This window comes from Homarus americanus, unplaced genomic scaffold, assembly GCF_018991925.1.
Source record: "Homarus americanus isolate GMGI-L3 unplaced genomic scaffold, GMGI_Hamer_2.0 scaffold19126, whole genome shotgun sequence".
Classification (NCBI taxonomy): Eukaryota; Metazoa; Arthropoda; class Malacostraca; order Decapoda; family Nephropidae; genus Homarus; species Homarus americanus.
In genome coordinates this window covers 93948-121909 of record NW_024715337.1, presented here as the reverse complement: position 1 = coordinate 121909, position 27962 = coordinate 93948, and the positions used below count along the sequence as shown (strand labels likewise).

Here is a 27962-nt window from a genome sequence, read left to right as displayed (position 1 = left end):
CTTTTGGTAAACGTTGTTGTGATCGCCTAAGCGACGGGTGGTTCCCATTAGATGTTCACGGTGCCATAGCCCGTTGAAGCAGGCTTTGTGGGAAATATAGCAGAGGTCTAGGACTGCTTTTGTTTCTATGGTGGCCCAGAGGTAGGTTCCCGGTCTGAATAGAAGATCATGTGTTTAATCTGGTGGGGTGAGTGTTGTTTATATGTATCAAACTAAAAACACGAAAAGATTGGATTATCTGGGTCGAATTTAGCCGGTCACTGAATTAACTGAGAATGAGCAATAATTTAAATAAATATTTTCTACAGTTTTCACCAATGAAAATTTAAACATGATTCCCGAGGCACCGACTCTATTCAGAGATAGTGAAGAAAAAAAATTAAATTGAGATAGTAGTGACTAGTAGCGATGTTGGTAAGCAAATAGACAAACTAAGTCTAAGAAAGTCACCTGGTCCTGATGAGATATTTGACAGAGTATTAAAGGAATGTAAGGAAGAGGTTTTGTATGCCCCTTAGCAAGGATTGTTTAATATGTCATAAAACAGGTGTAGTACCAGAATCCTGGAGGGGTAGCTAATGTAATAACGATTTTTCAGAGGATAGATCACTATCCTTAACTATCGTTCAATCAGTTCTAACATCAATAGTAGGAATTTATTGGTGGCTATCATTTCAAACTTATTCGAAATCACCTGGAGAAGCACCGATTTATCAATGATTCAAAGTATGGCTTCTAGCGGGCGTTCTTGCTAACTAATCTATTATGTTCTTTTTCATCAGTTTTCGAACTGTGGATGAGGTACAATTATGATGTGGGGTATCTCATTTTAGTGTAAAGCCTTGACAGAGTCCCCACGAAGACTAATGAAAGGTAGAAGCTCATGTATCAAAGGTGACATCCTTAAATGGATTAGGGAGTGGTTACAGGACAGGAAACAGCGGGAGCATAACGGCACTGTCCCATTGGGTGAACGTCCTGGTGGAGTTCCCCAAGGCTCGTTGCTTGACCATTATTGTTTATTATACATAAAACTAATATAGATGGATTACAGATGAACATAAGAATTTGCTGATGACACTAAAATAGGACGTTATCAAACTGATTGGAGGATTTCGGTAAAACTACAGGAAGATCTAAACAAATTTTTCCAATGGTCTGAAAAATGGCGGATGAAATTCAATGTCGACAAATGTAAAATTACCAGTATAGGAGGATGAAACAGTGAAACCAGATACCAGATGAACAGCGGATGCTCATGAGAAATTTTTGAGTGAGAGATTTGAGTAATGATGGTGGGAACAGAAAGCCATAAACAATGGTGTTTTGTGCAGTAAGGCTATTGGAAGTACTTGGGGTTCATGCAAAGGAGTGAGTAGGCAAGACTAGCTTATGTCATCCTAAAACTGTTTCTCTTGGTGAGATCAATTCCTGATTATGAAGTTCAGTTTCTGGTCATCGTATACAGGAATGGATATAGAACTTTGGAAAGAATTCAGATGGGAGAATTGACAAGACTAATCCTGCATTAGGAACCTTGAATGCTAGAGACAGGTTAAAGTATCTTAATTTGCCCTCGAGAGGCGTGGGCGAGGGTGACCTGATTGAGGTGATAAGTGAAGATAGGGCTAAACAAAGGTGTATATTTGTAAAAGGGTAATTTCAAATTATCCAACCAGGAGCGAACTTTGTAACAATGGTTGTAAATTGAAAAATTTAGATTTAGGCGTGAAATAGGTAAAGCACTGGTTTGGAAACAGAGTAGTGTGGATGAATGGAACAAATTACCAAATATCATCATTAACTCGAATTCGCTGAATTGGTCAAACATAGGTTGGATGCCTGGTGAAGGGGCAATAAAGGTGTATCGGAACTGCTCCAGTATGGGCCAATAGGCCCGCGCTTGCAGTTTCCTCCATTCTTATGTTCTTATTCTGGTCACCGTATTACAGAATGGATATAGAATCCTTGGAAAGAATTCAGAGGAGAATGACAAGACTAATCCAGGGCATTAGGAACCTTGAGAATAGAGACAGGTTAAAGCATCTTAATTTGCACTCCCTTGAGAGACGTAGAGCGAGGGGCGACCTGATAGAGGTGTATAAGTGGAAGGCAGGGCTAAACAAAGGGGACATTACAAAGGTACTCAAACTATCCAACCAGGAGCGAACTCGTACCAATGGTTTTAAATTAGACAAATTTAGATTTAGGCGTGAAATAGGTAAACACTGGTTTGGAAACAGAGTAGTGGATGAATGGAACACGTTACCAAATATCATCATTAACTTGAATACGCTGAATAGCTTCATACATAGGTTGGATGCTCATATGAGCAATAGGGGTTGGTTGTAAACGGGACTGCCCAGTATGGGCCAATAGGCCCGCTGCAGTTTCCTCCATTCTTATGTTCTTATGTTCGCCCGATTGTGAGTGATTTGCAATACACATGGGAAGATTGGTTACCGCAGGTTGCAGCGTCTATTAAGGGGTCGATTAATAGCTCTACGGACAAATCACCCTACTACATTGTATATGGTACAGATAAACGTCTCTCTTATGATGTACTTACGGACACACCGAACCCTGTTTATAATATGGATAATTTCGCGGCAAAAGAAATCCGTGTTTTTACGGATATTCATACCCAAGTACGATCACATTTAGCAGCGTCCAGCGCTGAAATGATGGTCAAGCAGCATAAACATGCTAAACCTATCGTGTTAAACGTAGGAGATGCTGTTATGGTACGAGAACCTGAAAGGAACTCCAAGCCTTCGGCTAAGTTTTCGGGTTCATTCCGCATTATTGCCAAAGAAACAGGCAACAAATTTAAAATTTGGAAACCTAACGCACAGATTGCGGATGTCGTGCATGCTGACCGTCTTAAAAAGACCCATAAGAATTTATTGCCCACAGTTGATGATGATGTGATAGACACCTCTTTACAGACTGTACAGAAGCAGAGTGTGCCTAATGACTATTGTATGAAACTTCGTTCTGCAAGTAGATATTAAAAACTGTGTAATCTCTTACAGAATGGCTTGGAACATCATTGTGTTGCTTTTACTGTGTTGTGGCACCGTTGAGTTGACAGCAATGTCCATATCCGTCCTCAAACCAGGTGCGCTTGTTGCACCCCTTGGACGCGTTCTCATAGTTGAGGACGTGGTGAACATCATGTATGAGTTACATGGACTGCTCCAATTTCCCCGTCAGATGGAAAACGTCGACGCGCAACTACAATCAGCATTGGACATCCTACAGAGACTCAGTTCAGCTACTAACGTATCGACGATGGTTTCACAAACTATTGAACTTCTACACTTTCGTCTCATGAACCTTCCTAAGCTTCTCATCGCTGTTGGAGAAAGAATACCAGCGTCTGAAGTTGATCTTGCAAAAGAAGTGCGTTCTCAGACACGAAGAAAAGGGGCTTATCCAAAGCACTTTGTTTGGCACGGCAACGGCTGACGATGTAGCTAAATTGGGGGACAGAATGAACATTGTCGATCAAGCTGAATCTCAGCAGAATCGTGTTATCTCTCAAACATTTCATGCGATTACTGCCTTAGAATCAAAAGTTAATGCGATAATATTGGAGTCTAACCATGTATCGAGGGTTGTTAATAAGTTAGAGAAATCAATCCCCATGTTAGAGTGGCTCCTTTATTTCACAAAGTATTTGCATGCTACGGAAATTTCAGTTCAGAAGGTTGTAACCTGTAAAAACGAACTAATTGACAGCATTGTAGATGCAGGGATAGGGCGCGTGGACTCAAAGCATGTGCCTGTGCAGATGCTTCTTGATGCTCTACAGATTGCCAAGTTGCAGTATCACTTAACTCCTATTTTTAATGATAATGAGGTAGAATATTATTTCCCTCTGTTGGAGTCGACTCTCACGCACAGTGCTATTCTTATCCACATCCCTATGCGAGGGCAACATCAGTTTAATGCATGGCATTTAGAACCCTTTCTCTGGTTTGTTAACGACACACTGTATACTCTAGATAGGCCTAAAGAACTTTTCCTTATAGATGAAAATTATTCTTCATTCGCATTAGAGGATCCTGAGGTACTTGAAGGTTCCAAGTGTTCCCTGAAGAAGGCAGTGATGGGTAGGGAAACACCGCGTAACACTGAAGTCCATTTATTAACGGATAGGAGAAATACAAGTAGTGACTAGCTGGTGCCTTGCACGACCCACAGAGTCGGACTGAGACTGCCTTGCCATATGGCAGTCTCGGGGCAATGTTGCCACATAACTCGTGCAGTGTTGCCACGTAATTATGTACATAGATGCTACTCGGCACAGTAGCTTATATACAAGGTTGCTACTCGGCACAGTAGCTTAGATACATAACCTACATCTCCCTCCACCCCCCCACCCCTCACGCTCAAAGTCTTTGTCGTCAGAGGACTTCTTTGTCCTAAGTCGCTCCGAGCGTCGAGGTGCACTGTGGGACGGATCCTCGTGAGGTGTAGGGGCCTCGTCCTCGGTCAGGGGACCAGCAGCAGGGGGTGGGACTGGCCGGAGGAAGCGGCAGTTCCTGCACCAGACGCGGCCGCCCGGCATCCTGACCGTGTAGTCTCGCGACCGGCCGATGCCCATCACTATGCCCACCTTGTCCCAACGTGTCGTCGTCGGGTCCTGGACGCGGACAAGGGCACCAATCTCCAGCGGCTAAGGAGGGCGGGCATGGTCGTCATACCGAGCCTTGGCGTCCTGGGTACGTGTAGCGGCGCAGCAGTCGCAGCTCTCGGCTCTGGTCTGCCACTCCTTCGCAAAGCCTTGGCGTGTGCAAGAACGCAAGAGCGAAGAGGGTGACCATACAGGATCTGGGCAGGGAAGCGTCCTGTGTGGGTGGGAGTATTACGTAACTCCAGGAGTCCTTGTCAAACGCCTCACAGTCTATGTTGCCTGAAGGGGCCACCTTGAGGATGAGGTGCTTGACTGTTTTGACTGCAGCCTCAGCGTGGCCGTTTGACTGTGGGTAGTGGGGTGTTGATACGATGTGGCGGACTCCCCAACGCTCCAGGAATCCTGTGAATTCCCGGCTGGTGAACTGTGGCCCACCGTCCGTCCGCAGACGTACGGGGACGCCCAGGTCACGAAAGAGGTTGCCGGAAGTGGCGAATGGTGGCCGCGGACGTCATGTCCGAGCCACAGATTACCACCACAGGCCAGCCAGAGAGTCAGTCGGCGACAACTGGGAAATGTTTCCCAGCTGTGCTGAAGAAATCAGCCGACACGGACTGGAAGGGCCTGGTGGGTTCATCGTCGCACAAGAGGGGCTCCTGGTGTTGACTGGGCTGCATGATCTGGCACAGCTCACAGGCACGGACCGTATTGACGATATTCGCGTCAATGCCGGGCCAGTACACAGCCTGCCTTGCCCAGCGCTTGGTGGCCTCTGCTCCACGATGGCTGTCGTGTAAGCGGGCCAGAACGCGACGACGGAGAGCTGCAGGGACGACCACACGGGCACCGTACAGGACGAGGTCCCCATCTGCAAAGAGGTCCTCACGTATCTTCCAATACGGGCGTTGGGCATTGTGGAGGTCAAAACGGTCGCGAGGGAACCCAGTCCTCACACTCCCCAAGAGCTGAGTGTAGGAGGGGTCGTCGTGCGTGCCGCGGTCCGTAGTTCCTCAAGGGCCAGATCGCTGTCGGGTGGCAACACTGAGGCCTGGGTGCTGGCGAGGGACTGTACGGCCTGCAAAGTGACGTTGTAGCTGACGGAGAAACCGGCCTCCGTGCTGAGCATCTCGTCTTCAGGTGTCGGGCAGCTGACTGGGGAGCGGGAGAGGGCATCCGGGATGCACAACTCCTTACCCGTGCGCCAAGCCGCGGTGAAGACGAAGGCCAAAATCTTCTCCTTCAGGCGCTGGAGGCGGGGATTCTCGATGGCGTCCAGCCAATAGTGGTTAAGAATGGGGACCAAGGGCCTGTGGTTTGTGATGAGGTCGAAGCTGCTGTAGGCCAATCAAGTAAAACTTGCACTTCGATAAGGCCCATACCACTGCCAGCAGCTCCAGCTCGATGGTAGCATAGCGAGACTCAGCATCGGTGAGGAAGCGAGAGCCACACTGTACGAGCCGGTACTTTCCTCCACCGTGATCCTGGAGAAGGGCGTAACCAACCCCGTACAGGCGTGAGGCGTCTGTCTGGAGGACGGTGGGGAGCACTGGGTCGACAGTAACGAGGATAGGTGGACTTGACAGGGCCTCCTCCACCTTAAGAAAGGCGAGGTCGTGGTCAGGGGTCCACGTGAAAGTCCTCTTGGGGCTCATCAGGGGGCGGAGAGGCCCGGCAGCGGCGGAGATGTCAGGAGAAAATTCTGCCAGCTGGTTCACCAGGCCCATGAAAGACCTGAGATCCGTAAGGTTGGCAGGTTTGGCAAAGTCCGCTATGGCGCGAACTTTCTCCGGGTCAGCAGCAATGCCATCCCTTGAGAGTCGCAGCAATGCCATCTCTTGAGAGTCAGTAGCCGCAGAAAGACACTGCAGGTGCGGCCAAGACGAACTTCTCCACATTCAGAGTGATGCCGTGCGTCCAGGTCAGTACCTCGTCGATGCGGCCACAGATGCGTCAGGCAGTCCTCATCGTAGATTAGGACGTCATCCACTACCTTAACGCAGATGGTCACGCCTTGAAGTGCCATGTCACCACGGAGACAGAAGGCGTCCCCTGTAGCAGCGAATCCCATACGGCCACGGCAGTAGCGGAAGCGTCCGTAAGGCGTGATGAAAGTGGTCAGTGGCTGATCCTCCTTCTTCAGTGGAATCTGCCAGAAACCACAGAGGGCGTCCATTGTCGAAAAGTGCCGTACCTTCGGTTTCACACTCGGTATAGCTGCAAAAGGTGTGGGTGAAGGGTGGGCGGGACGGGACACCGGGCTGTTAAGCTTAGACAAGTCGGTAGTAATCCGCACTCCTCTGTTAGTCTTAGCCACAGCGACTAGAGGGTGGCACCAAGGGGACGTGTCGTCACCAACGGGTACAATGACACCCTGGGCCATCATGGAATCCAGTTCCTTCTTGACTGAATCCCTGAAGGCGAGAGGGATCAACCGTGGAATGTGTATGGCAAACGGCTGCGCATCTTCCCGCAGGTGTATCCTCAAAGGCGGACCCGCCATAGCCTTTACTGGCGCGGTCCGTAGGGCCTCCTTCGTCACCAGCACATCCGAGTACTCCTTCAGGAAGCAGGCCCTTGTGGCTGAAGGAGACGTCTCGCTGTGAAGAGAAAGCAGCTGTGGCTTGGGTGGAGGCGGGGCGGGAGTGGAAGCGGGTTCTGGGCAGTTCTGTGCGGCAGCGCCAGGCTCGTCGCTCATTGACTCACTCACCCTGCTGGTGGTGTACCATGCTGCTGGAATCTGCTCAGGAAAGTCTCTGGGCACCACGCCTAACTCCTTGCAGTGCTCCCACGACAACAAGGGTGTAGCGAGAGTAGGCTGCACATCGATCCACCCGTGACACGACCTGTCGCCGTAGGTGATCTCGCTTGAAAGGAGCCCACAGCGTCTGGCATCTGGGAACCGTCCGCATTGTAGTACTGCAGCTGCGGCTGTGGTCCCAGGTCGCGTTTGGTGAGGCCCAGTTTCTGGAGGTGCTTCAGGCCTATCACCGTAGTATCAGCGCCGGTGTCCGGTATCACCTCGATGTGACCCGACACATCACCGTGTGTGACGGCGACGCGGATAGTAGGGGAAGGGGTAGCCCTGGGGCGTGTGGTCGATTCCACCCTCCTGATGTGACTCCGCTGCTGCTTGGGGCTGCGTGGGCCATCGGGAGGGGGCTGCGTGCGAACCACCCCGAGGGAAGTGCGCTGCTGTCCTCCTCGTCTCGGGCTTTTTGGCTTGGGTTGGCGGCAGCACTTGTCGTAGTGTCCATAGCGACCACAGGCCTGACACTTGTGGCCTCGTGCAGGGCACCTGTCTGTGTTAGACCAGTGGCCCTTACGGTCACATCCATGACACAGTGCGTCGGCGGCAGGGCATGTCTTGGGGCCATGCTGCTTTCCACAGCTGCCACAGGAAGCACCAGGCGGAGGCGTGGAAGAACGTGCGGCAGCCTTCACGTTGTTGGCCGCCTTCTTACCATTCTTGTACTGTGAGATAGCTCTCACAGCAGGTGGGGCCCGTAAGGCAGAAGTGGCGGACTTGGTGGCCTCGTATAACCGACATTCAGTCACTACCACCTGGAGTGTGGAGGAAGCGTCCAGGGGGATGAGTCGCTGCACCAACTCTTCTTGCCTGACACCTGTCAAGATCCAGTGCTTGATCCAGGCTTCCTCACATTCCCGGATGTGCGCCTTGCAGACGTCGATCTCCTCCGACAAACTCATCAAACGTACAAAAAATTCGTGAAAGGATTCATTCTCTGCCTGCTTGCAGCTGGTGAAGGCGCGACGACGCAAAGCCTCGTTATTCCGACCCTTAATGTGCTCCTGTAAAAGGTCGAGCACATCCGTCATTGAAGACGTAGAATCAAGAGGCACTTGCAACTTGTGCTCCAAAACTCTCTGGGTCTCCAGCGACAAACACATCCGCAGTTGGATGAGCTGTTTGTTTGGAGGCATGCTATCGAGGTCCACCATCGTGGAGTAATCTGTCCACCGCCGCCTCCACTCACGAAAAAGCTGAAACGTGACGTCTGGTGAGAGGGCAGGTGGGGGTTGAACAGATGCCTTGGCAGCTGTTGGAGTAGCACGAGTACCTGGAGGACGCTGGTGTGGTGGAGGAGGGAGGGTACTGACGCCTTGGTGCGCGATACCTGCGAGTGAGGGAGGGTTGGTTAGCACCAGGGTCGCCAATATTGCATCAAAGCGTGCCTTTTCCTCCTCTCTTCGTATCTCCTCCCTGTGAAGTTCCATTTCTCTGCATCTCTCGTCCCTGTCGTCCATCCACCTCAGAATTGTGGCAATGTCCGAGCTGTAGGTAAAGGATGAGGGGCGGTGGGCGCAGAAGCTCCATCTGTGCCTGGTAGAGGGGGGGTGGAGAGTCGTGTCTCCCCTCCTGACGTTGTCCCTTCTTACCGCCCACCTTAGTATGCGTGAACTGCGCTGTTTAGTATATAAAGTGGCGCCTCATCAGCTCGAACCACATGTATATGACGTAAACAGTGCAGAAATAACGCATAGAGTACACTGTTCTGTCCGTGAGTGCGTGCGTGCGCGCGTGCGTGTGTGTGTGTGTGTGTGTGTGTCTGAGAGAGCAGATCGTGGTGGCCTTAATGCCGGCCGCGGGGGTGAGAACGTTAGTATCTCCACGGATGTCACACGAGAAGGATGTGCGCCTGCGTGCTCCGTGGGCACCACAAAAAACAGGCCAATGCTCAACTCTCAGCTCTAGACATAATAATACACTGACACTAACACTGCCACCGTCACTAAAACGCACTGTGGCGGCGCAACACTGCACGTCACAGCGAAACACAACGCAACACAACACAACACACTAAGAGTCGATGTGCACATCACCGGCTAACTGTCCATTTTTCACACACTTGTAGGTCCACAGATCTTACTCACTGCGCCATGAGGGTTCCAAGTGTTCCCTGAAGAAGGCAGTGATGGGTAGGGAAACACAGGGTAACACTGAAGTCCATATATTAACGGATAGGAAAAATACAAGTAGTGACTTGCACGACCCACAGAGTCGGATTAAGACTGCCTTGCCATATGGCAGCCTCGGGGCAATGTTGCCACATAACACGTGCAGTGTTGCCTCGTAATTATATACATAGATGCTACTCGGCACAGTAGCTTATATACAAGGTTGCTACTCGGCACAGTAGCTTAGATACATAACCTACAGTACTGTCACGGTGTAAGTCATCATATCTACACCTACACGTATGTCCAGCCTATATGTTCGCCTTTATTCCTGCTGCAGAGGGAATATGTGAATTGGCAGTCATACAAACAAATGTACGCACAGCCCTTGGGCAATGCAACTATAGGCCAGTTAGTGTCAAAACTGTATTTCACATTCAACTCCACAATGTGCAGTATTTATTCTTTCCAAATACAACTACTGTTATTTTAAAATGCCATGATGGTGCTAAGCAACTAGTTGTCAAAGGTCAATAAAAGGCTCCGGATTTTTGTTAAATCACTTGTGGTTCATTACGGACCTTGCCTACTCATCAGCATTTTGCCTTGAATATAAAACTCAAGTCTGCTTTAATTCCACTTCCTGTCATGAATTTCACTGTAAAGGATATTCAAATTGTTTCAGAGAAATTAAAGGTCATTGCATTCTTGAAGGAGACAAAATTTGCTGATTTGAATAGTAATTTGTCATTTTATTTATCAAGGGAATTTGCTATACCTGGTCTCACAATTCCCACTATTATGTTAATTTTTGCAATCATGTTTCTGTTTTGTTATTGTAAGTCAGTGTCATCCAAAATGAAAGTTGTACATAACATTTTAACCCGTAAAACACTCAAGTATAGGGCCCCTGTAGTAGATAAAACCCCTACAGTCATAGAATCTCCAGCTTAGTGTCTACACCTGTGTTTATAACATGGTTAGGGTTGTATAGGATGTACTGTACTCTGTGAGCTTATTTAGGCCTTACGGAGATTGGCCGGTGGTGACCGAGCGATGTAATGGCCCCTGTCTCATCAACAGAAGTATTATATAAATGGGTTATTTACATCTGATTTATATTCAGATTCAACCACTGTAATTTTCCACTACCTATAAGGAGGACATGAACTGAACACGTGAACGGTAGCTTGCAAGAGAGAGACACCCATAAGTCAGCATCTATGTAAGCGCGCACCAATGTGATGCCTTTAGTCAGTCACTCACACCAACTAATATCGAACGGACGTTGATTCACGTTTATATACATAAACGCCGTCCCTTTCTCATCACATTCATAAATAGTGGAGCTTACGGTTGATCTACATTCAGGAATTATATACATAGTACTTTTTAGTAAAACAAGAAACTTCAATTAGGTTTCGTTACTAAAAGCCCAATATATATTTTATGTGTACCAACCTGGTTAACTGGGAATTAACCAGCGGAACATCTCATGGACAGTTCCATGTTGGATGCTCCAGAGTGAGAACTGGCAAAAATCTGTACATACTTGCTGATAATGGCAAACAAAAATGTGATCTACCTTAATGCACTACAGTGAGACAATGTGGAGCCTTACGGAGGGTGGCGTTCTAACGTGGCCTGGCGAAAGAGCGCGATTCCGCTGGTATATATATATATATATATATATATATATATATATATATATATATATATATATATATATATATATATATATATATATATATATATATATATATATATATATATATTACATACACACGTGGGTGTGTGTATAATTACTCGGAGAAGTCCGCTCTATCTGGTTGTATGTATGTTTGTATATATGTGTATGTGTGCATATATATATATATATATATATATATATATATATATATATATATATATATATATATATATATATATATATATGCTGATAACCACAAGGAAAGAAGAAAACACGAAGTTCCCAAGCGCTTTCGTGTAATTCACATCTTCAGGGCAAGACTGTAAATTGCCATTCCTAGACTGTCTGATACACAGAATAGGTACCACTTTTAAGTTCAGTATTTATAGAAAACCAACTAATGTGTGTTCATACATTCATTATTTTTCTGCCCACCATAATAAAGTCAAACAGTCAGTATTTTCAACAATGTTTTTACGTGCTTTGAGAATTTGCAGTCCGGAATTCATTGATGAGGAATACAAATATATATATAATATTGGCTCAAACCTTAAATACCCTAGATCTTTCATAGACAAATGCCTAAACATTACTGAAAATTTTTTTTATAGAACTGATCCCAAGCCCACCCGTGACCATAAGAATATCTTAATATTACCATTTCACAAAAATTTCTCACACATTCCTTCACAACTAAAAACCTGGAACGTCAATGTGACATTTAAAAACTCATGCACTGTTAAACAAATGTTAATCAAGAACTCCCCCAACAACACAATTGGTTGCATTTATAAAGTTCCTTGCAAGGAATGCAATATGTTTTACTTAGGCCAGACAGGTAAAGATCTTGCAATTATAATTAAACAACACAAATACAGTGATAGGACAGGCCAGGAATCCAATACTCTGTTTGTTCATTTGAGGGATAACAAGCATTGCACTGACTGGGATAATGCCTCCTCAATATTACCTTGTAATTCAATTGATAGTAGGAACATCATAGAATCTAGTCTTATTAAACATACCGAAGCATTCAACATGAATTTGAGTAATGGCATGTACAGACTGGACAATTTTGTAATTAAGAAGATTTGTAACCAGGTGAGAAGGTCGGGTCACCTTACCATCTGACCTGACCACCAACCGTTGTGTGCTATTTAAAGATTAGTAGGGTCATTACTTAATACCTGACCATTGTGGACCTGGACTCACCCTCCTCTTTATATATACACCTTGCTTTGTATTTCTCTTTAGTCTGCACTCACCCCTGAAGATGTGAATTACACGAAAGCGCTTGGGAACTTCGTGTTTTCTTCTTTCCTTGTGGTTATCAGCATATACCCTGATCACGCGCACCTACAGTGATTTACTTGCATATATATATATATATATATATATATATATATATATATATATATATATATATATATATATATATATATATATATATATATATATATATATATATGTATATTTATATACATATATATATATATAAATATGTATTTATATATATATATATATATATAAATACATGTACTGTTAATGAATATGATGTAGTTCTTTGTGTATGAACCTCTGTCCTGCCTGGCAGTGAGAAGTGATATCACCCTCAGTGTTAAGATCTGACTGAATTACTCAAAATAGGCAAACTGTACTCTAAGTTTTCTCAATAAATTTGTTAAACTAAACTAAACTGTCTCTCTCCTGTCCCACCCCTCCCCTCTGTCTCTCCATCCCTCTCTCTCTGTCTTCTATTTTATCCCACTGTGGTGGCAACACGTGACGTAGTTGGCAGTGGTCCAAGGATCAAAGAAGGCGGCCGCGGCCCACTTGTTGCCTTATCGGACAGCTGAGGTGGGTTACCATGGGTGAGTTACTATCAATATAACACTAGTTGGCAGTAGTTTTTCAATTATAGAATCTCATTGTCTATGATAATTATTATAATTAGAAATTTTGTAAGCATAATTTATGAATCAGAGGTCTGCAATTTAAATCCAATCGTTTTGCATAAACAAGTGTGTTTATTAATATCTAATCACTTTTAAATCAATTTGCACAAAGATTTTGCTCTTTAACTACGTTTTTGTTTTACAGTACTTCATGAGATCGACGCTTCTGCGATTACTATGAATGTTATGCATATGTACATAAGTATGTTATATACACGAGAGTGTGTCAGATGGAATGTGTTTATGTATGCGTGTGTTTATGTCTGCGTGTGTAAAGTGCGTATGTATATATATATATATATATATATATATATATATATATATATATATATATATATATATATATATATATATATATATATATATATATATATATATATATATATATATATATATATATATATATATATATATATATATATATATATATATATATATATATATATATATATATATATATATATATATATATATATATATATATATATATATATATATAGTTACGAACCTCTCCACCCAGCACTACGAACCACGCCATCTATTGTCCTGATCTACCTACCCAGCACCACGAGCAACGCCATCTAGGGACGAGACACGAGTATGACTCGTCTTAGTTACCACTCCGGGGTTTCCCTTCTCCATATCCTGGTTGTTGCGTCACCTCCTCAGTCTTCTTTGTCAGCTCCAATTCGAGGAGAGAGCACTTGGCTCTGGGAAGTGACCACAGGATCATCTATCCTCTAAACCTACGTGCAGTGACTACCTACCGTCTTCTACAATACTCAGCCTTACTCGTCAGCCATCTCAGCTCCTCACTTAAGTACTTATATTTTGTATTAACTCCCCCACGTCCACTTGCTTCAAGATTGTTTTATGTTTATTAATATGTATATACTGTTAATGTTTAGGTTAAGTTTGGTTAAGGGTAATTTATAAGCTGAATATTTTGTTAAGGGATTTATGGTACTTTATTATATACAACGAAAACTCGCATCCTTTGTCTACCCTTTTATAGTCCGATTGTCTTTGTTTTGTTTTTTTATTGTTGTTACCTGTTGGGATCTGGGTAGACGTATAACTATATTCTAAATCCCCAACTCGTAACAATATATATATATAGTGAATGTATATAAAGGAATGAAGAATGTGAGCAGTGTGCATGTATAAATGCATGTGTATGTATGCATATATGAAAGTACAGGTGTGTTTGTGTAATAATAATATTAATTGACGGTTTATTGAAAAAGTTCTGCAGCCCGAAGGCTGAAAATATACATTGGACATAAATGACTTATTACATACATTGGTGGTTTAACAAAAGCCTTCTTTAGAGAAAGGTAAAGGAACATACAGTGAACATACAGATTATTGTAGGTGTTGAACAGCAAAAACGTAGTGTAGTAACTCCCTCCCAGATGGTGTTAGGAGGGACCTCACGTGGTGTAGTAGTTCCCTCACAGATGGTGTTATGAGGGGCCTCGCGTGATGTAGTAATTCCCTCACAGATGGTGTTATGAGGGGCCTCACGTGGTGTAGTAAATCCCTCACAGAAGGTGTTATGAGTGGCCTCACGTGGTGTAGTAATTCCTCACAGATGGTGTTATGAGGGCACGTGGTAGTAATTCCTCACAGATGGTGTTATGAGGGGCCTCACGTGGTGTAGTAATTCCCTCACAGATGGTGTTATGAGGGGCCTCACGTGGTCTAGTAATTCCCTCACAGATGGTGTTATGAGGGGTCTCACGTGGTGTAGTAATTCCCTCACAGATGGTGTTATGAGGGGCCTCACGTGGTGTAGTAATTCCCTCACAGATGGTGTTATGAGAGGCCTCACGTGGTGTAGTAATTCCCTCACAGATGGTGTTATGAGGGGACTCACGTGGTGTAGTAACTCCTTCACATATGGTGTTATGAGGGGCCTGACGTGGTGTAGTAATTCCCTCACAGATGGTGTTATATGAGTGAGGTGTGGTCCCAGGCCTTCCTATCGTAGACGGATTAACACATCGCTGGTTGTTGGGTCTCAGGGGCCGCTATCACTGGGTACCTGGGACCTCACTGTGTGAAGGTCAACCCGGGTACGACTGTTACTGTTGAGTTGTTCTCACTGACTTAAGCACCGTTCACCACTGTTCACCTCTGTTTAACACTGGTTCCATTCCTTTCCTAAATGAAACAGCAACTTCTGGCGAGAACATGTTGATATTCCGGTGTGTATGTGCGTAGTATGGGTGTGTGTAATAATGATATTATTTAACGGTTTATTACGAGAAATAAAACACAAAAATCGAGCAATTCCGATTGACGCTGAGATTTTAGTGCGCCATTCCTGTAGACCCTCTCACTTGTGGCAATCCACCACTTATTTGCTACGTGGCAACTACTCCATTGCCTGACACCAGGGCCAGCAATAGTAACAGACTCACAGTTCCCTCAAGCGGCAAGTTGGTAGGTACAGAAGCCTTTTAAATATTTTTTTTCGTAATATTCGCCTGTAAAGTTTTTGCAAAGTGTTTAATAATACTTTTTTTTACGATGTTTTACCTACGGTATTCATACATGTAATTGTCATGTATGTAGTACAGTGTACACTCCTCAATTATGCCCCTCTGTGTTTACTACAAACGTCTTATTTAATTGTAAGATTGATGAAAATGTTGAAAAGCGATTTTATAAGTTTTTAAATAAGTATTTATGAAGTGGTTATTTCTTACGATATTCATCATGCTCACACTGTGAAGAAATTTTTGTAAAGTGCTTTTATTTATATTTACGCAGTTGGAACTCCCTCAAGCGTCTACCATCACACAGAAAGGTAAGATTGTTTTAAGATATAGTTTCATTATATTGATTTCATACTATAAAGATATATGATTGTATACTATTGTTACGAATCCATTTCACCTCTTGCCAGAGTCCAACGCTGGTTACCAGCGGCAGGTCGTATATAGAGAAGCAGTAGATATATCATATATCGTTAAATTACCACTAGCTGTCCCGCCAGTCTCCAGTAATTTCCCGACGATCGGTATCAGTGTACAGACAAAACAACTGGCAGGTTGATTTCCACCAGGTCACAGAAACTCACTTGTGAACTGTAGTCTGCTTTAATAATAACTAAGCAGCCAAAAAACTCTTCACAGAGTCTATCCTTAATACTGGACGTATCACTTCGAATATACAGGTATACAGTCAGCACCCTAACAGTATACAATTCCTTAGTCTTTTCACTTTATATCGCTCACAACAGTTCCACAATATTTGAACAACAATTATTTTTAGCTGTCACTAGGCTTGTACTTGACACTGAATAGAAATGGGCAGCTTACTGGTATTTATATATAAGTTTTGTCAGACGCCGAGAGCATTCTTACGACATCCAAGCGTTGCAGGCTGTGGGGGCCGAATACTCAAAAAACATTTACTGGGCTGTATCTCTTTGTTTACCCCGTAATTGGACTTACAGTCTCCGATTGGTATACTCAAAACAAATATTTGGCAGCGAACTCCGTAAGTGATCCTGTAATCTAGCCCATAACTTACAGCACCTCCTTAAGTTCTTTAACACTCCTGATTGCATAAAAAAATTAGTTATGTATGTTGTAATAAAACTTTTTAGACTTGTTTTATCATAGAATAATAAAGAAAATGTTTTGTACATGTAATGAGACAAAATCTCACACGAAGAGGTAAGTTAGGAGTTTATAGTAGTAGAGTATTGTAGCGAGAGGAAATGGTAGCGTGTCTCGAGGGTGTGATGTCAACACTGTATATTAACACAGGCACAGTACAAGTGTAGTATATAAAACACCAATGCTTGTTACAGCTTTATTTTACTAGTTCAATAGGGGGGGATTAATAGGGGGGGTTCGTACACAATTTATGATAGACTATGGTATTCTCGTATAACCTAACCTCACAATTAGAATGGGCACTTCACTAAGTCGATCGTTGGGGAGGTTCGGGATCACTGCACTTCCACAGACTACACAGCCAGCACTTACTGTTACACGTGGAGTTGACAGCACTTTGTCGATGGACCCGGGCTGAGACTTCGTTACACTTAGTGGCGGGCTTCTCTCGAGCGGGACTCGGGGACGTGGTAGCTGGCCCTTCCTGGTTACAGACACTCCTCCGTGAGAGGAGCTCCAGCCCCTATATATTGGTCGAGCCGGGGGGTGACCTCTCCTACTGAACTGGGTGTGTCTTGACCGTGTTGTTGGGTCAACAGGAGTGCTGGCTAATTAGCGGGTCCTTGAATTACTAAGGTCATGACGCCCGGTAGAGCTGATCGAGTGGTGGTGAGAATTCTGGTTCCCTAGTGTCAGGTCTGGACGGCTGTGTGCAGGTGTCGTCCTGCCCAGGTGTCTTGGTTAGGTGCGGTTGTAGGTCACCCGGCTAACTCAAGTCATTAGCGGACGAGGTCAAGTCCCTAGGGTCGACCTGAGGTGTGTCAACCCGGGATGTGGTGGTGCCACGAGGTCTGTAGTGTGCTTGCTGTTACATGTGACATAATTCTGGGCTGTAAGCTTTGGTCTGAACAATCAATCATTACATACATAAACATACTAAAATATTTCAGTTTGTCATTTTCGTCCCTTTTTTTATATTTGTCGCAGAATGGAAGAGACGTATCTTTTACCTTCTTACAACTTTTCAAGTAATTTTTACCAAAACAGAAGGTTTGTATTGTCCACACTTAGGGTACAAAAACTTTTCATGGCTGAGTAAATTTACAGATAGACCTTATTAATGTCGTAGAGCTGTAAATATCGCGAAGTAATGAAAGTCAAATATGAGGTCAAGTGAACATTCATGCCTAGACTTCGCCTTGTTTTTTGGATATTCAACCAATATCCTATGCTTATTTTCTTATGTATGTGGCTTATGATAACATGAAAGGCTCTACATGTCCATAGGCTAGCCAAAATTAAATGATATTGGGAGTAAAATATAGATTGCAATTAACTTGATTAAGCTAGGGGCCTATATAACTACTTTTTCAGTCTTAACCAAATAAATGTTTAAACTTGGGGGCCTAATTAATTTAGTTAGAACATGAAGAATATTTAAAGGGGAAATTATACCAATAGGTTAGAGCAGGGGTTCTCAGCCATGGGGGAATTTCCCCACTCAGGTTTTCCGGGGCTGGGGGAAAACTGATACTAATATGGAAAAAATAAAGGATTTTCAGTATTATATGCATATTATTTGGAATGCACTTTTTGAGGCAGACAATCTTGGAAAGGAGGGGGAAATAACATTCTGACATATGGTGAAAGGGGTGCATGGGGCAAACAAGGCTGAGAACCACTGGGTTAGAGGTTAAGTTTGGTTTGGTTAGGTTATGTTATGTTAGAGAATGTGTACATGGCAAATTTGGTGAGTGTCAGGCTCTCAGTGAGACACTGTCTAACAGCTATCTTAGGCCTAGTTCCAGTCTTTCCATCAACAGTAGCCTATGGTGGAGTATAAATTGTAGAAACTTTAAGGCTAATGCTATTTAGTGTCAGGATTTCATTATTGCCTTTTTGATGAAATTCAAGCAAATTCAGACCAAATTACCCAAACATTGAAAGGAAAGCACCAGGGTCTCGGCTAAATCAGTAGTATAAGAGAAGTGATTTGTCATTTAGGTTAGGCAAGGCTATGCTATCAATAACCTATTTATTTGAAGTCGTCCAGAATAAGGCTATCCTAGTCTAGCTGATGTGTCTTGTCACAGGCCAGCATTAGGTCAGGGGTTAGCAACCCAAATTCTATTAGGGGAAAAACAAAAATTACAGTGAGATCTCTGTTAGCCGGAACAATTGGTGAAGGGCACTTCCATGAATGAGAGTTTTCCTGGTAACGAGACGATTCTCTCAAATCCAGAAAAAATCCCTCATCCCCAGAATGTTTCTGGTTGTAAGGGGGGTAAAGAGCCGGATGGTTGTCCGCCGCTTGTTTGTTTGTTCTCGGCCCCATTCTGGGGGTAGACGGAGGCGAGAAGGTCGCTGCTGCCTCATTGCACAGCAGACACTACCCACCTGTCACCACAGCTGTACTCGCACCCCGCTGTTCTATTCCAACTCTGGTTGTGTCCTCATCTAAGGTTCCTGGGGCTCATGGTCTGATTCCCCAGTCTCACTATTCAGCTGTCAACTCCGGACACCAACTCCAGCTACTACCGCGGTTGCCACGTCATCGCCACTTCCCCCACGCCCTATCCACCGTCAGTGCTCAGGCGTCTCTCCTATGTGGCAAGACATTGACCACGAACGCTGGCGCCAAGTGAGGAAGCTGCCCTGGACCTTCCCCCTGAGAGCGGACCACCACTTTATCAGAACATTCCACCGAGCTGGTTAGGAGTATTCATCTGCAGTCATAGGAAATATCTGTACTTTGTTTGACTCACATAATTTTCGGCTCTCGTAATTGTTTGAGTCCGTAATTGTTTGACTCCCTCAATTGTTTGACTCTTGTAATTGTTTATTTAATATTTGTGTGAGTAGTGTCAATTATTGTGATTATTTTCGTAGGAAAGAGATGTCAATCTCTAATGGATGTTTGTTACCACTTGGAAACCCATGATTTTTTCCTTTCCTTTTATAAGATCCTGATTAGGCTGGCAAGGGATTTATACCCCAAAGTCCAGGCCTATACAAGTGGCGACCTTGCCAGGATTGTCTAACCTTGGTTTCTGAGGGTTAACATTCGTTACTGATGTTTGTTATAAGTCGCCGCGGGAGCGCCATTTGCTGCCTGAGGCCCGGATTAATGCTCCAAGTCGACCAGAATCCTCTGGCCCTATACAAGATAATGTTGTAAAACCTAGTTTGCCTGTTTATCGTGAAGAAGACATCGCCTCCTACCTTGTTAGGTTTGAACGGGTAGCTGAGCTGCTTGATGTGGACAAAGATAGCTATGCTGTAAGATTGGGTAGCCTACTGAGTGGTAAACCGGTACAGATTTATATGTCCCGGTCTGCCGACATCACTAGAGATTACTCTTTGTTGAAGCAAGCTCTCTTGCGAGGGCTTAACAAGACTTCTGATGGTTATCGTGTCGATTTTCGCAGAACAAAGACTAGGGCAGGGGAAACTTACCAGCAATTTTCAATCTACCTGGGTCGTTTGTTTCAAAAATGGCTAGAGGCGTCAGAGGTTGATGAAACCTTTGTGTCTCTCACTAACTTTATGTTATTGGATCAGGTTCTGTCTTCTCTACAGCCACACCTGAGAATATTCGTCAAAGAACGCAGGCCAGCGACGCTAGGAGAAGCTGTAGAACTTGTTGACAACCTGGCGTCCGCTCGCAACGTCTACCCAAAGTCTCTCACTCCCCCAGTGAAGAACACGAAGCCTCCGTCCTCCTAGGAACCATTCCCAGGAGTAGAGAGGAGAAGTTCACCGGCCGTGCTGTGCCACAACTTCGGAGAAGGGCACATTCGTTCTCCCTGTCCCAGGAATCCCCGCGCCTTCAAATCTACCGACATGCATCAGCCCAGCTACAAGGTCGGATTTGGTTTCGAAGACTGGAGCTGTCCCAGTTATTGTGTCAGCAGAACGATAAATGGATCTTGGGCATATACTATCATTTGGGACACCGGTTGCTCGTGTATTATTGTCTCTGAGGAAATCCTGCCTGACGCTGAAATCTCCAGCTACTCGAAGGTTAGTGTCACCGATTATTTAAGCCGTGTTGACCAGTCCCCTTTTGTTAGGGTGCTACCTGTGTTGCCCCTATTTCGTTGGTTGGTCTGATGTGGTAATAGCGCCCATTAAATTTGCTAGTGTTCTCACTGGTAATGTTCCTGGAGTTCGTGACCCTAACGACCCGGAACTCTTATAGCTCTCCTCGCCACCAGCGCAAGTCTCCTCGCCACCTGAAGACGTCGCCTCGCCACCGGCCGACGTCGCCTCGCCACCCTCACACGCCACCTCACCTCCAGCAAAGGTCCAACCTGTGGAGACACGGTCGATGAAAGTGGAACGACTACATCCCCTGGTTCTGCCGAAATTGCAGCCACTGACTGTGACGCTCAAGGAGTTGGCCAAGCTTCAAGCCTCGTGTACCACTCTAACGCGGGTGAGGGAGAAGGTGACTTCTGGGGAGGAGGATCAGGCTAGAGATGGTCCTGTTTACAAGTTTGTTTGTATTGATGGTCTGTTACATAAGTGTTGTGTGTCATCCAAGCAAACAGCCAAAGAAGGTCAGTTTTTAGTAGTTGTCCTTTCTGAGTGTCGTAGCAACATTCTCTCTGTAGCTCACGAGAGCCCTCTAGCAGGACACTGTTCTCGTAAGAAAACTTATATGAAGGTTGCTGATCAATTGTACTGGCCAGATATGGGAGCGGATATTCAAGGCTTTTGTAGGAGTTGTGATCAGTGCCAGTGTAGTTCGCCAAGGGTAGAGTCCGTCCTGTTCCTCTTAAGCCTTTACCCATCATTACAGAGCCACCTTCTCGGGTCGCCTCAGATTTTTTTGGACTACTCTCACCCCCTTCCTCTAAGAAACCTAAATTATATCCAGCAAATTTGTTAAAGAAATATCATCGCAGGGCCTACATTAACTTTGCTTTTGTCCTTGACGTCGATCCCAATCTGGAGTCGGTCGAGGCACTACCCTGGAAGAGTTCGTGTGAAGTTCAGGCACCAGACTTGGATGATCTCAGTTGTCAGTTACCGATGACACCGGATGGTATAGAAGAATCCTCCACGACTGGCAATGGGCCCAAACTTAAACCTGGACTGAGGTGGATCCCACGTTCATTTCCTTGATATGGCCTTACGATATTTGGATATCAAGTTACCACTTTTTTTTTTTAATGTGACCATTTTCTATTCTTTATTTTGCTCTGTATATTTAACCATTTGTTGTAGGATTGTTATATGTTTTGTTGTACTAATCTTAAGTTTTAATTTACCTTACAGTAGATTTTTGTTGGGGGAGCTGTGTAAGGGCTGCAACGAGCTGGATGGTTGTCAGCCGCTTTTTTGCTTGTTCGCGGCCCCACCAGGTGGGAGGGTAGACGGAGGTGAGAAGGTCGCTGCTGCCTTGTCGCACCTCAGATACTAACCAGCGTCACCACAGCTGTACTCACACCCCGCTGTTAGATTCCAACTCTGGTTGTGTCCTTATCTAAGGTTTCTGGGGCTCTTGGGCTGATTCCCCAGTCATTCACAATTTGGCTGTCAACTGCAGATACCTACTCCAGCTACTACCGCGGCTGCCACATCATCGCCAATTCCTCCACGCCCTATCCACTGTCCGTGCCCTGGCGTCTCTCCTGTGTGGCAAGATATCGCCCACCAACAGCGGCGCCAAGTGAGGAAGCTGCCCTGGGCCTTCCCCCTGAGAGCGGACCACAGCGTTAACAGAACATTCCACCGGGCTGGTTAGGAGTATTCATCTTCATTCTTCAGCCATAGGAAATATCTGTACTTTGTTTGACTCATGGTGTCAATTATTGTGAATATTTTCGTAGAAAAGAGATGCCAATCTCTAATGGTTGATTTTTACCCCTTGGAAACCCATGATTCTTGACTTTCCTTTCATAAGATCCTGATTAGGCTGGCAAGGGATTTATAGCCCAAAGTCCAGGCCTTTACACTGGTAATAAAAAAAGTTCTCGGCAGTTCCAGAAATTGCCCATTACATCATTTCTCAAACCCAGAAAAATATCCCCATCTCCGGAATTTTCCGCGTTCCATAAGAAACTTTCTCGGTTATCTGGGAAAAAATTTATCATAATTTTCCGGAAAATGTGTCCCTCTGAAATTCATTCCCAAAGCAATAAGTTTCCAAAACATTCCTGCTTTGGGAACAATAATTCGAGAAAATTTCAATTCCAGCTATTGGAAAGTTCTGGGTTTGAGGGATTTCGGCTAACGGAGATATTACTACATGATAAAATGAACACAGGTCAAAAGACTCTACGGCTGCTGAGAATGCTGCTGTTCCTACCAGAAAGCATCTTCAAATGCCAGTATTTGACAGACAAGAGGCGCCATTGAGCGACTGTGGGTTAATGACACCCTTACACATAGGACTCGATTGTTCTTTATTCGGTCAAAACCTGCAGAGCACAAATTACATATGTTACATATGATATAATTAATTCAATCGTATGTTCCATCACTATTAGCGACTACATATAGTATATTTGAGTAGAGTAGGGTGTTAAACCATATAAAACTTACGTTTTTCGGGTCTAATGTAGGACTTATTTTCCCTGACTTGATCGGTCACTGGACGGATAGAGACTGTCTTCTGAACCTACATACTGAGTGAGTCAGCCCGAGAGGAGGGCCATCTGTTTCACATTTAACACCCCAACAGAATTTGTCAGCACTCTTTCTCTTTCTCTAACCCTGTCTTTCTCTCTCTCTTCCAGTTTATCCTATTAATGGCGGTAACATATCCTACTGTGGTGGTAACACTCCCCCTGTTGAGCTTGCGTGAAACCCATTGTCTACATGGAGTCTCACTCTCCGACTGCCTCCAATAGGCAGAGCTTTGTCACTAGATGTATTAACACTGAGTCCTTCGTCTTACTTTGGTACGCCGCACCAGGCCGTCATCACCCGGTACTTCCTCCAATACCCTTTCCAGCATCCATCCGCTCCTTGGGAGAGGATGTCCAGATATGATGACGATGTCCCCAGGGCGGAAGCTGTGGTGCGCCCTGAAGTGTTGTTGTCGCTGCCGGATTATCGGGAGATATTCCTTAACCCACCTCTTCCCGAATTGGTCTGCAATGAATTGGGCATGCTTCCATTTTTGTCGGTACGCTTGTGCTATGGACTGATCGCCTCCAATGGACAGGATTCCCTTGTGCATTCGCAGTAGGTGAAGCGAAGTGAGTGCTTCTAGGTCTTTCTGGTAGTCGGATACTGGGGTGATAGGCCTCCCGTTGACGATCTCTTCCATGGCACAGAACAGGGTGTTGAGTCGCTCGTCATTATGTACCTGTGTGCCCATCATCCCCTGGAGAACCTTCTTCACCGTACAGATCTGACGCTTTGGAGGTCCTCCGTGGGACGTAAACCTCGTCATGGCGTTGATGAATGAGTCTGTGTTCAGTGAGATGAGGACTTCCAGGTGTATAGCTCCGGTGGCCAGACATGTAAGCAAGCATCCCCATCCTTTCGCCCGGGCCTGGCCTTGTTTAACCATAAAGGGACCAAACACAGTCGACTCCGGTGTAGGTGAATGGCCGATCTTCTGGATGTACCCGGTCCTCTAGCAGGTCTGCTTGACGTTCATGAGTAGCTTTCTTTGACAAATTACACACGTACGTAGTACTCGGTCGATCATCTTATGGCACTTGGGTATTCAATACATCTCGCGTAGCGCAGCTAGAGTGTACTCACGTCCTGATTGGCCAGCCCTGGTCGAATGTACCTCCTGTACGATAAGTTCTGTGGGTTTTGTCCCTGGGTAACAGTATGAGGTTCTTTGCTCTGGATGGAGAGCAGCACGTTTCAGTCTGCCGCCTACTCTGATCAGACCGTCTGCACCTACGTAAGGTTCCAGTCTGCTTACGCCACCAGTCCTGATGGAGCGTCTTCGTTCCAGCGCGTCCATCTCGTGGGGAAATCCCTTCCTTTGTATTCCTGATGTCACCAGAACCCACAAGTTTCTTCCTCGACCAGAATTGCCATGAGGATGAGTCTGCATATATTCAGCTTGGTTCCTCCGGTCCTTGTCCCTTTGGGGCCTCCTCCGCCTTGCCGACCATATCTGTTAGGTGTTCTGGGTAATAAGTTCTATATACAGGAGAGAACACAAACACCTGTATAGTTTTGTAGGTTCGGTTTACTGGATAAGAGTATGTACACAGAGGGGGGGGTAGCACTCCTCAGCTAGGCTCCTGGTCAACTGCTATAGACGACGTATGGCAAGTGATACATTAGCAGCTTCCATACGTCGCCAGGCACATTAATTAAGCATGTGGGATATCTTAAATACATTGCCACACACTGCTAGCTAGGCTGAACAAATAATACACAAATGGAGCACATACATAATATACATACATAATATATATTCCAGCATACATAATATACATACACCTCCCTCCCCCCTATACGCTCATAGCAAAGTCTTGAGCGGACCTTTTCTTCTGGATCCGTTCTGAGCGTCGAGGGACTTCATCACTGGGAAGGGTATGGGACTCAACACTGGTGGCGGGGCCAGCAGAAGGCATTGTTACGGGGCGGAGAAAACGGCGGTTCCTCCACCACACACGACCACTGGGTAACCGCACCTGGTAGTCCCGTGACCTGCCGAGACCCATGACTACGCCTACTTTGTCCCAACGTCGGGAGGTCGGGTCCTGAACACGGACATGGGTGCCGACACTCAACCTGGGGAGAGAACGGGCGTGGTCGTTGTAGCGGGCGACGACGTCCTGAACACGTTCGGCGGCTCGGCGGTCACAGTCCTCTGTCTTGGCCTGCCACTCCTTGGAGAAGGATTGAGGGTGAGCAGGGACACAAGAACGGAGGGGGCGTCCATACAAAACCTGGGCAGGGGAGCGTCCGGTGTAGTTAGGTGTGTTGCGGAGTTCAAGAAGACCCCGGTCGAAGGCCTCGCAGTCAATATTCCCAGAAGGGGCCACCTTAAGGATGAGGTGCTTCAAAGATTTGACAGCAGCCTCAGCGTGGCCGTTGGACTGCGGGTAATGGGGCGATGACAACACATGCCGGACTCCCCATCGGTCAAGGAACACAGCAAAGTCCCGGCTTGTGAACTGAGGCCCTCCGTCGGTTCGCAGGCGTACAGGAACGCCCACGTCACGGAAGTAGTGGCGGAACTTGCTGATGGTGGCGGCAGACGTCGTGTCATTACCGCCCTTGATGACAACCGGCCAACCAGAGAGACGGTCGACGATAACCAGGAAGGACTTTCCTGACACACAGAAAAAGTCGGCCGACACAGACTCAAAGGGGCGGGTGGGGTTGTCGTCACTCATGAAGGGTACCTGCTGCTGGCTGGGTTGTAATACGTGGCGGGGCTTACACACCTGGACAGCATTGGAGATGTCGGGGTCGATGCCAGGCCGGAACACAGTCTGTCGTGCACGTCGTTTGGTGGCCTCAGCTCCACGGTGACTGTCGTGAAGGCGAGCCAAGGCGTGGGGACGTGATGCAGCAGGGACAACTACCGAAGGAGAGGTGTCACTGGCCAGAGGTAGGGGTAGGGCGGCAGCAGGGTAGTTGCTGCTCCCTTCGTGCACCCTGTTGGCGTAATTTACCTCGAGAATCGGTGTTGGGAAGTCCTGGGAGATGATGGCCAACTCTTGGCAATGTCTGTAGGACAGCAAAGGAGTCGGGACATCATTATGCACGTCAATCCAGGCCTGACACGACCTGTTGCCAAAGGTGACATGTGCATAGAGTGAACCCAGGGCTGGGGCCATCTGTGAACCATCTGCCGTGACGCAGAGGTCCTTGGGAGGCGGTCCTAGATCGCTTGGAGAGAGCCCCAAGCATCGCAAATGCTGGGGACCGATGACTGTAGCATCGGCGCCAGTGTCAGGCAACATCTGAAGACGGGATGACACACCGCCGTAGGCCACGATGACGCTGATGTACTGGGGAACTTTGGTCCTGGGATGCGAGGAGTACACCCTCCTAATATGGGTCAGGCTTTGTCCAGGGTCGTCGTGCCTCTGATTTGGCGACTGTGGGCGGCCCTCACTGGTGGAAGGGCGCCGAAGCTTCCGCCGACGCTGTCCCTTGGGTTTGTGGGTAGGGCAACACTTGTCATAGTGGCCCAGACGACTGCACACATTGCACTGTACGTACTTAGCTGGGCACCGCACTGTGAGCGACCAGTGGCCCTTACGGTCACAACTGTTGCAGGTAGACTGAGCAGCTGGACACACCTGTGTTCCGTGCTGCTTACCACAGTTGTTACAAAATAAACCGGGCGTGGACGTGGTGGGCGAAGGCGTAGGAGCAGACTTCTTGTCCTTCTTGTACCGGGAAACAGCGCGTACAGCTGTAGGGGGAGCTCGGATGGCAGAGGTGGCACACCTGGCAGCCTCATAGGAGCGACATATCGTCAACACATCCTGAAGAGAAGAGGAAGAGTCGAGGGAGGTGAGGCGTTGGACAAGTTCCTCGTCCTTAACACCCATCAGATCACCTGCTTCAACTGGGTCTCCTCGCACTGCTGGTGGTGGCCTAAACAGCGCGTACAGCTGTAGGGGAGCTCGGATGGCAGAGGTGGCACACCTGGCAGTCATCACATATGTCAACACATCCTGACGACGTTGGACAAGAGGATGGGTCTGCACTGCTCCTAAGAACGTACAGCGTCACTTCCATCTGTCAGCTGTGCTGTCCTTTGATGTGCCGTTGTAGAACGTCCAGTACCTCCTCTACAGACAGCAAAGAGGTTGGGGGTACCTGCAACGTATGTTCTAAGACACGCTGAACTTCCAAGGACAGGCACATACGCAGCTGGATGAGTTGTTTAGACTGTGACAAACTCTGGAGATCCACCATTGTAGCATAATCAGTCCACCGCCGCCGCCATTCACGAAAAGTCTGGAAATTCACATCAGGCTCCAAGATGGGCGGTGTTTGAGCTGCTGCTTTAGGTGGGGCTGGGGGGCGTGAAGGAAGCATGGATGAGGTATCTGAACCAGTCAGTACCGAGGCAATGTTAGAGCCAGGGGCTTGGTTAACAGTGAGGCGAGATATCAAGGCTTCAAACCGTGCACTGTCTTCCATTCTCCGTTGGTGGTCTCGTTCTGCCTCTG

At 46.2% G+C, this 27962-nt stretch overlaps 1 protein-coding gene across 3 annotated transcripts in view; it reads left to right on the top strand.

The window, feature by feature from the left end:
• Positions 1–14002: 14002 nt before the first annotated feature.
• Positions 14003–27962, top strand: part of LOC121857661 — an 82914-nt gene continuing 68954 nt past the window's right edge. The window contains exons 1-2 of one of the 3 annotated variants that reach the window (XM_042353725.1): positions 15593–15652; positions 15983–16019. The gene's annotated coding sequence lies outside the window, so the exon portion shown is untranslated. Of the gene's footprint in view, positions 14025–15576; positions 15653–15982; positions 16020–27962 lie in introns of those variants that run through there. The other 2 variants (XM_042353741.1, XM_042353733.1) reach the window with 2 other exon arrangements.